This window comes from Armigeres subalbatus, chromosome 1 (assembly GCF_024139115.2).
Source record: "Armigeres subalbatus isolate Guangzhou_Male chromosome 1, GZ_Asu_2, whole genome shotgun sequence".
Taxonomy (NCBI): domain Eukaryota; kingdom Metazoa; phylum Arthropoda; class Insecta; order Diptera; family Culicidae; genus Armigeres; species Armigeres subalbatus.
Window position 1 is genome coordinate 312,296,685 of NC_085139.1, and position 9,029 is coordinate 312,305,713.

A 9,029-nucleotide genomic window follows, 5' to 3' on the forward strand; every position below is an offset into this window, starting at 1 on the left:
CTGGATTTCCTGGAGATCCGGAGCCGGTAGAATTATGTCCTGCGCGCGTTCTCCCAGGTCCATCACCATACCGCCATCTTCGTCTGCCACATCGCCATTCAGGTGTTCTTCGTAGTGCTGCCGCCACCTTCGGATCACCTCACACTCGTTCGTAAGAAGGTTCCCGTTTATGTCCTTACACATATCAGACTGTGGCACGTCGCCCTTACGTGAACGGTTTAACTTTTCATAGAACTTTCGTGTGTTATTAGCGCGGTACAGTTGCTCCGTTTCTTCACGGTCTCGATCTTCCTGCTGGCGCTTTTTCCTCCGGAAAATCGAGTTTTATCTGTTCCGCGCCTGTTTATATCGTGCCTCGTTCGCCCTCGTGCGGTGTTGCAGCAATCTCGCCCATGCTGCATTCTTCTCTTCCACTAACTGCTCACATTAGCCGTCATACCAGTCGTTTCTCTGTGTAACCGTTCGTCAAAGCTCTAAATGAATTGCCACAAACTCAGTGACTTATGCGCCACTCTCAACGTTGAGAGACCACTGGTCGTGTTATAATAAGTTGCCCGACTTAGCTTTAGGAAGCATGAGCGCAATCTACTAGGGGTTTTAGAACGGTTCCAAAGCTACCCGGATAAAAATTTACAGTACCTTGTAAGGTTTAACATATTGAAATACAATAGATTTTATGTCAAACGATACAAACTATTGTATACTTAATGTAGAATTTCCATGGTTGTAAAAATCTTAATTTTTTTTTTTTATTCTTTATTTAGGTGTAAAAAAAAAAAAAAAATCTTTATTGTACTTACTTAAAAAGCACGATAAATTTAAATGTTATCAATGCATTCTATTATATTTTTATTGTGCCCTAGTGTTTTGTTTTGCGCATCAAAATACTAAACAAATAATATTTTTTCTACTTCATTAATGAGAGAATCCTATTTCAAAATTAGAAATACAATAATTTTTGAATATTTCTTTGATTTATTGTAATGATAAAATAACAATTAAAAACAATAAAATAACAATAGTTTATTATAAAACATTTTGGATGTTATGATTATTTTTATTTTTATTTTTTTTTTAATTTTTTTTATTTCTATTTTTTTTTTTTTTCTTATATTTTTATTTTTTTTTTTATTACAAGTCTTGAAATGTTCTAATTATAAATTGTTCTCAATCAACATTTAACAATCAACATTAAAAAAAATTAAAATTTTGCATTTCATTTTACTCGGAGAAAGGCTGGATTCATTTGAGCGTGTACAGTTTGTTGACGATTAGAAAAAAAACCAAAAAAAGAAATCAAACAGGAATGGAGTGTGGAGCAGGTGTTTTTTCATTGTTTGGTTCTGGTAAACAGAGAAGTAATTTAACATCGTCTCTGCCGGTAACGAGTAAGCGGGGAATGATTGGCGTGTAATAATGGTATGTATTAGGTGGTGTCATCATAATACCGGATAATTTTGTTGTTAATCCTTTCGTACTTTCCCGGGGGATCATTGATTTTCTCCGCCGAAGCAATACGGAACATTTGAGTTAACACTCTTCCTAATTCCATTTCAGAACTGTGAAGCTAATGTCTAAAATCTGCTGCTCGCCGCTTCCATTGATTGAAAGTCCTACGATGGCCGGCGTTGACTGTTTCCGAGAGCGAATGTAGGTAACTTTTCCCTTCCCTCTTGGCGTATTTCATCACATGTTCTCCTCATTTACAACTTTCACAGGATACCTACGGATCTTAGATCTCTGCGGTACAGATACGGCTACCTGCGAAGACAAATCTGTAGAGTAGATAGGTGCCACCAGTGTCCCAATCCAGCCCAAATTAACATCCCAGCTAATAACAGCAGAGCAGTTATAACCGGTTATAACGTGCTCATCTAGTATTGCATACGATCAACAATATCTCTAACAAATCTTATTGAAATTGAATTGAAAAAAAAAAATAAAATCGGCATCAACATTTCGAAAGGGCGAAACTGCTTTGGTAAACAAGAGCTTCTCACGTCGCCGGTAAGCTAATTTGAGCCCACCCACGCAATCCAACGCCAGTGGTGGAAGCAGCGAATCCTCTTCTATCAATCAATGTTACTGGATGTTGTGGGCAGGCTCAAATTAGGCCACCAGCGACGTGAGAAGCTCTTGTTTACAAAAGCAGTTTCGCCCTTCTGAAATGTTGGTGCCGAAATGTAACTAGAAAAATCAAACTAAAATTAAATTCGATAAAAGTTTATATAGAACTATTTTAATATAATAAAATAAAATTGGAATTAAGTTGAAATCAAATTGAAATTTAAATAATTTAGAAGTGAATAATAGTAGTTTGTGCAACAAATTGCAAAAAGATGATTTTTTCAGCACGAGTTGTACGTTTATCCAACGAGGCTTGCCGAATTACAAATTGTAACGATGTTTTGTAAAGAGGTAGATATTTTTTTTGCATCTCACAAGAAATGTGATGTTTTCTCAGTTAAAAAAATAAATTGTAAAACAAATTGTATTATATTTCTATTGTAACACTGGAGTGAAATTTTGCTTAAAAACAATTGTACTTTAAAAGTAAAACAATAAAATAAAGTTAGGAAAAACATTTAAAACACATTGTTTTCTATTGTTTCGTTCAGAGAAATCATCCCATTGAAGAACCGTAAAATCAATTGTTTTGCTCTGAACTTTGTATGGAAAATTTTCGATTTTTTTATTGTAAAGATACATAACAACCCCCATTTTTAATTGTAAAAGTCCCATTTACCATTCATTTTATCGTGCAAAACCATTCATTCTTATGCAATTTTATTGTAAAATTTCCATCACATTCAATGGTAATTATTATATACGCAATGGTGTTGTAACAGAAAAAGTTATTGTTTTTTAATAATATTTTTTATCCGGGAGACAAAGAAAATTCAGAGGTGAAGTTTTCCTGAGGTGAACGCACCGAAGCAGTAAAGTGAACGTAGGCAAAAACGTACTCTATCTGTAGCGCATGAAACGTAAACTCAACACTAGACTGGCCCAGATTACTATGGGGAGAAAAAAATGTTGTCGAATTCCACGGGGCACCCCCCAGAATTGTGTCTTTGGGTGAGAAAATCAATCTCTGAAAATTTCAGCTCAATCGCTTGTTGCATAAGCTGGCGCATTTGATTTCAAGTTTGTATGGGGATTTCAGCCAAAATGTATAGGAAAATACACCTCCGTCACTCATTCGATCTGGAAATTGGTTCTGATTGCTCGATTGACCTCAGAATTGCAAAAACGGCAGTTGGTATGCTATAGAACAATTTCACAGAACATTACATGATGATTAAATGAACTTTTATATAATTTTCGGCTGAATTATTAGGAGCTGATTTGTGTATTTTTGGGTTTTTTGATCGAATCGCATCAGCCGAAACCCATATAAAAGTTCATTTAATCATCATACAATGTTCTGTGAAACTGTTCTGTAGCATACCAACTGCCGTTTTTGCAATTCTGAGGTCAATCGAGCAATCAGAACCAATTTCCAGATCGAATGAGTGACGGAGGTGCATTTTCCTATACATTTTGGCTGAAATCCCCATACAAACTTGAAATCAAATGCGCCAGCTTATGCAACAAGCGATTGAGCTGAAATTTTCAGAGATTGATTTTCTCACCCAAAGACACAATCCTGGGGGGTGCCCCGTGGAATTATCCAACTTTTTGTTTCCTGGGCCAGTCTACTCAACACATTCCCGGGCAGACTAACAAACCACAGGGCTTAGCGAGATAAATGAATGAACGCAAGAGAAATTTATATTGAATTCATTTATGTATTATGTTTTTTTTCCAAGATTCATTTTAAAGTGTAGTGAGAGTGTGAGTGTTGTTGTGTGTGTTACATGGCCATGATTTGCGACATACCTGATCAGGGTTTATGCTGGCGGCTGGTATACCGACAGGGCTGTGTCGTCATCGAGCGATGATAACGACGGTGCCAGCTACAGGGGGTGTCCGATCAATGGTGCGACGGAACACTCGAGCTCTTCGGCAGATGCATCGCCGGAATGGGCACACGTGCGTTGATGGTCGATTTAGAGTTGCGAGAAGGGGCAGTGGCTGACGGTCCGATACTCTGCCGTCTCCTCTCCTCGGGAAGCGTCACGGGTCTCCAACTGGCCTTCGCCTGCGGGTAGGTCGGAAGGCCTCACTTCTCGTTTGCCAACCGTAATGGCGGGCCCGCACCGCCGGGTTCACACCGCGTGGACGAGACGTGTCCAGCGGGAACGGAAAAAAGAAAAACCCGTACAAAAGCGTCGTTCGGACGCTGCTGTCCGACATGAATCTTGGTTAGGTGTGTAATCATTAAATAAATGAATTCAATGGATAATTACCTTTAAGTACTTTTAGACAATGCACGAGAGTAGAGCGTTTGCTCCGTGCGATACAGATGGTACTCGAACTATTCATATCAATAAATTAATAAAAAAAAATAAAAATTAATACAATTAAACTAATTAAACTTAGAAAAAATTAAATTCGCACTGAAACTGGCTTCTACTCTTCAGCCAAGTTGGAATAGAAATGGCAGAGCAGTTTCAGAAGCACATATTAGTGCCCCAAATTTGCATGGTCATAGCTTAAGAATAATTGAAATTCACTAATACTTTAATAATAATTTTTAGACGAGTTTTATAGGATAAGTTAAAGTAAACTAAATTATTTCTCTCAAGACTCATTAATATTTAATCTAATTAATTTCAAAGATTTTATCCTTAAAAGCATATTTGAAATGGGAGCTTTTATGGCATAGCTTTATGGCAAGTGGCAGTTGTGTAAATGATTCGCGAAATATTTAATATTCATTTAATTAATAAAACTTATCATAATTTATTTATATCGTAGAAAGTAAACAGTTAATAAAAGGAAATTTATTTACTGACATACTAGATAACGTTACATCTGATCCGGGGACACCGTGCCAAGTGCAGCGCCCAAGCAGCACCCGCAACATCTTTCAAATAGGTGTTTGTTCCTAATAAATTGCATTGAAGACACTGGCAATACATCGAGTCACATTAAAGCCACTTCCCAGTTTCAGAAAATCACAATGTTTCATTTCCGTTTAAGTGGCGTCGCAATATTCTTCTACCCATCTAACTTCTTGGGTGATTTAAAATTCGATGTCTTTCATATCAGAAACAAAACAGATAAGTTGCAGAATTAATAACACTTCGGTTCATTGCTGTTACGACAATGTTTCTGATATGTTGCAAAACACTTTGAGCTCAGCTGAGCAGTATTTTATTTTTGACAATCCCCTGCATGTTCCGTATAAGGTACAATGAAGTTACAAATGACTTTGTTGTTTATGTAGTACACTTGTAGCAGAATCTCCAAATAGAATTGTTGGTGTGATGGTTATAGTAGAAGGTTGCAAATCTCAAGGTCCATGGTTCGATTCACGGTTGGTTTTTGTGTTTTTATTTTCATTGTAGCCGCAAGATGTTGCAAATAGGCTCCACCTCTTGCGCTTTTTGTGTCACAAAGGAGCTCCAAATACGACGCGTTGTGTATAAGTCAGACCTTTAGTAAGTTACACTACAGTTGTTGTTACTCATTGAGAAACAAGAGTTGTTGCTTGGGCGGTTGCGGTGCTACCAATGGCGGATCGAATATCTCTCCAGCCATCTTCAAGAGACGCTGCGCCTAGCTGCTCTTCCGTTGAAAGTGCCACTTCCAGTTGCTGCGCGTATTCTTGGGCTAGTCTACCGTCTTGTAGCCGCCCAATGTTAAACCGCGGCGTCCGACTTCGACGCGTGTTGTCCACCGTCGAGAGTTTTGAGCGCAGGCATACTGCAACGAGGTAATGGTCGGATTTAATATTCGCACTGCGGTAAGTGCGGACGTTCGTGATGTCGGAGAAGAATTTACCGTCGATTAGAACGTGGTCGATTTGGTTTTCTGTTTCTTGGTTAGGTGATCTCCATGTGGCCTTGTGGATATTTTTGCGGGGAAAGAAGGTGCTTCGGACTACCATTCCGCAGGAGGCTGCGAAGTTTATGCATCGTTGGCCGTTGTTATTCGATACGGTGTGCAGACTATCCGGTCCGATGACCGGTCTATACATTTCCTCCCTTCCTACCTGTGCGTTCATGTCACCGATGACGATTTTGACGTCCCGCAGTGGGCATCCATCGTATGTCTCCGCCAGCTGTGCGTAGAACGCTTCTTTCTCGTCGTCGGGTCTCCCTTCGTGTGGGCAGTGCACGTTGATGATGCTATAGTTGAAGAAACGGCCTTTAATCCTCAGCTTGCACATTCTTGCGTTGATTGGCTGCCACTCAATCACACGATGGCACATCTTACCCAGCACGATTAAGCCGGCTCCCAGCTCGTTGGTGGTGCCACAGCTTTGGTAGAAGGTAGCCGCTCGATGCCCGCTTTTCCACACGTTCTGTTCTGTCCAGCAAATCTCCTGCAGCGCCACGATGTCGAAATTGCGGGGATGTAATTCATCGTAGATTATCCTGTCGCAACTTGCGAAACCTAGCGACTTGCAATTACATGCTCCAAGCTTCCAATCGTGATCCGCATTAGACCTGTGCGCCGCCACGCCACGCCGCCGCCGCCGGTGATTTTTCGTTGGCGCGCCGCTGATCATAATTTTGCCACGCCGATGAGTCGCAATATACAATTAAATTAACTTGAGTCGAGTCAAGTACGAAACACTGAAGATGGCCTAACAGTTGAGATCGAAATACGTATCGCTAAAGCAATACAACGTGGTGGAATTAATTGAAATAGTACTAAAGTTGTCTATTGTCAATGATGTAGAGGTGGAACTCGTCAGAATTCAATTTCAAATCTTCCTCAAGCGATGGTGTCTCTAAGTCAATGTAGTGACATGTATTATCTTGGTGAAAGAATAAGTTGGTTGATTAGATTGAGAGTTTGAATGAGGCTTTTTCTAGTAAAATAATACATTGTTCAACTGGTTTTTGAATTCATCTAAGTCAGGGCCTCATTCAGTTGGGCACCTAACTTGTAGGAGAAAAATATGTTTGCTGTAGTACACAAACTTTTGTGAGGGTCTGGACACATGCTCAAAGCGCCCCCTCCCATTCTTATAGGATCTGACAAAGGTGTAGGCAAATCATTACAGTTTTCTTTGTTTTTAGATTTGCTCTATTAGGACAGTTGACTTATTGGGAAAAATTAAGCAAAATAATTAAATCCCTACTGTGAATGCTTTTCCTATTCTTTTTTTGTTCCGTGTAATTAATCTTTATTTTAAAATCATTTTTTGAATATGATTGACAAAACTACTTGGTATATTGCGAAAATCAGTTGAAAACCCTTCTTCTTTTCTTATTAACTGCCACTGTAGCCCAGAACTGTTGTCGACTCGCCGCTTAGTATTTAGTAAAAATATTTAGTTGAAACGCCAGGCAATTTCAAACATTACGAAATTATATTTTATTGTTTAATAGTTTATTGTGAAAGCTCTAGGAACATTTTCTTCAAAGACTTCCAAATTCCTGTGAATAATCGAAAAGTATCGTTTCGACATTCATTAATGATTTCCTTCGAAATTTCTTCCAGGGATTCCAGAGATTCTTTATATATTTCTTTGGAAATTCCTTACGAAATTTCTTACGATACCTTCAGAATTTCCATTACCGATTTTTTCAGAAAAACCTTTACGAATTTTATTCCGAATTCTTTAAAGAATACATACGAAAATGAGTGGAGGAATTCCTACGAAAATTATGTTCAAAATTCCTTCGGAGAATCCTTAAGGAATTCCTTCGGAAGTTTATTTAGTAATTCCTCCAGAAATTCTTTAAGAGTTTCTTCAAAAATTGCTTACAAAATTCTTTATTTTTTAAAAGCAATACCTTTGGAAAATTCCTTGAGAACTCCTTCGGAAATTCCTCCTATTGATATTTCTTTTGAAATTATTCCATGAATTTTTAAAATAAATTCTTCAAGATATTGAATAAGAAATTCCTTCGAAATTTCCCTAAGGAATTTTTTTAGAATTGCTTCCAATCCCTTAAAAAACATTCTCCGGGAATTCTTTCAGATCTTCCTGCAGGAATTCCTTCGAAAATGCCTTCATGAGTTCTTTCCGAAAATCTTTCAGTAATTCACTCTGATTTTTTTCTACAATTCTTGCTTAAGTCTTTTAGGGCTTATTATTACAAAAAATATAACAATGAATTAATTTTTAGATTATCTAATGAAGGAGGAGTTCTCAAGTAAATTTTTGGAAGAGTTTTTGAAGAAAATCATGGAGGGTTTTGTAAAGGAATTTCCAAATTAACTTTTGAAGGCATTTCCAAAAAAGAACCTGAAAGGATTTTCGTAAATAATTCCTGAAAGAACTGCTAAAAGAAGTTTTGAAGGTATTTCTAGAAGACTTCCCAAAAAAAAATCCTAGAAGAATTTCCAGAGGGATCCATAAAAATAAATTCTGAAGGAATTTTTGAAGTAATTTCCAGAGTCTCAATGGCATTAACGAAGAAATTCCTAATAGTCCCTGCTGGCATTTCTGAAGTAATTTCTAGGTTTCCCAGGAATTCTTTTGGACTTTTTTTCCAGTAATTTATTCGCAATTACCTCCACAAACTTCTTTGAAGATTCGTCCGGTAATTCCCTCGAAAATTACCCTAAGGAGTTCTACAAAAACTCCGGAAAATAATTCGGTATTTCCCCCAGAAATTAGCTCGGAATTTTCTTCACGTATTCCTTCAGAAATTAGTATACGAAAACCTTGGGAAATTCGTTAAGGTATTCTTCAAAAAGTACCTTCAGAAATTCTTCTGAAAACTCTTGCAAAGTTCTTGGGTGAATTTCTAGCAAATTCCTTAAGAATTCCTGAACAAGTTTCTGGAAGAATATCCGAATTGTCAAAGCCTATCCTGAAGGAACTTCCGACAATCTTAGATTTCTTCACATTCCGTCAAGAGTCCGTTCAGAAATCCCTCTATCCCTCTTCTTCGGAAAATCCGCAATTTTTTTGGAAATGTATCTAGAAATTAAATGAATGTTGAAATTTCTCAAGA

At 37.8% G+C, this 9,029-nt stretch overlaps 1 long non-coding RNA gene across 1 annotated transcript; it reads left to right on the plus strand.

Moving 5' to 3' along the window:
- Positions 1-1,265: 1,265 nt before the first annotated feature.
- On the plus strand, positions 1,266-2,217 carry LOC134217831 (uncharacterized). Its single transcript, XR_009981168.1, has 3 exons — positions 1,266-1,419; positions 1,558-1,650; positions 1,719-2,217. It is a non-coding gene; the product is annotated as an uncharacterized LOC134217831 (long non-coding RNA).
- The last annotated feature ends 6,812 nt before the right edge of the window (positions 2,218-9,029 follow it).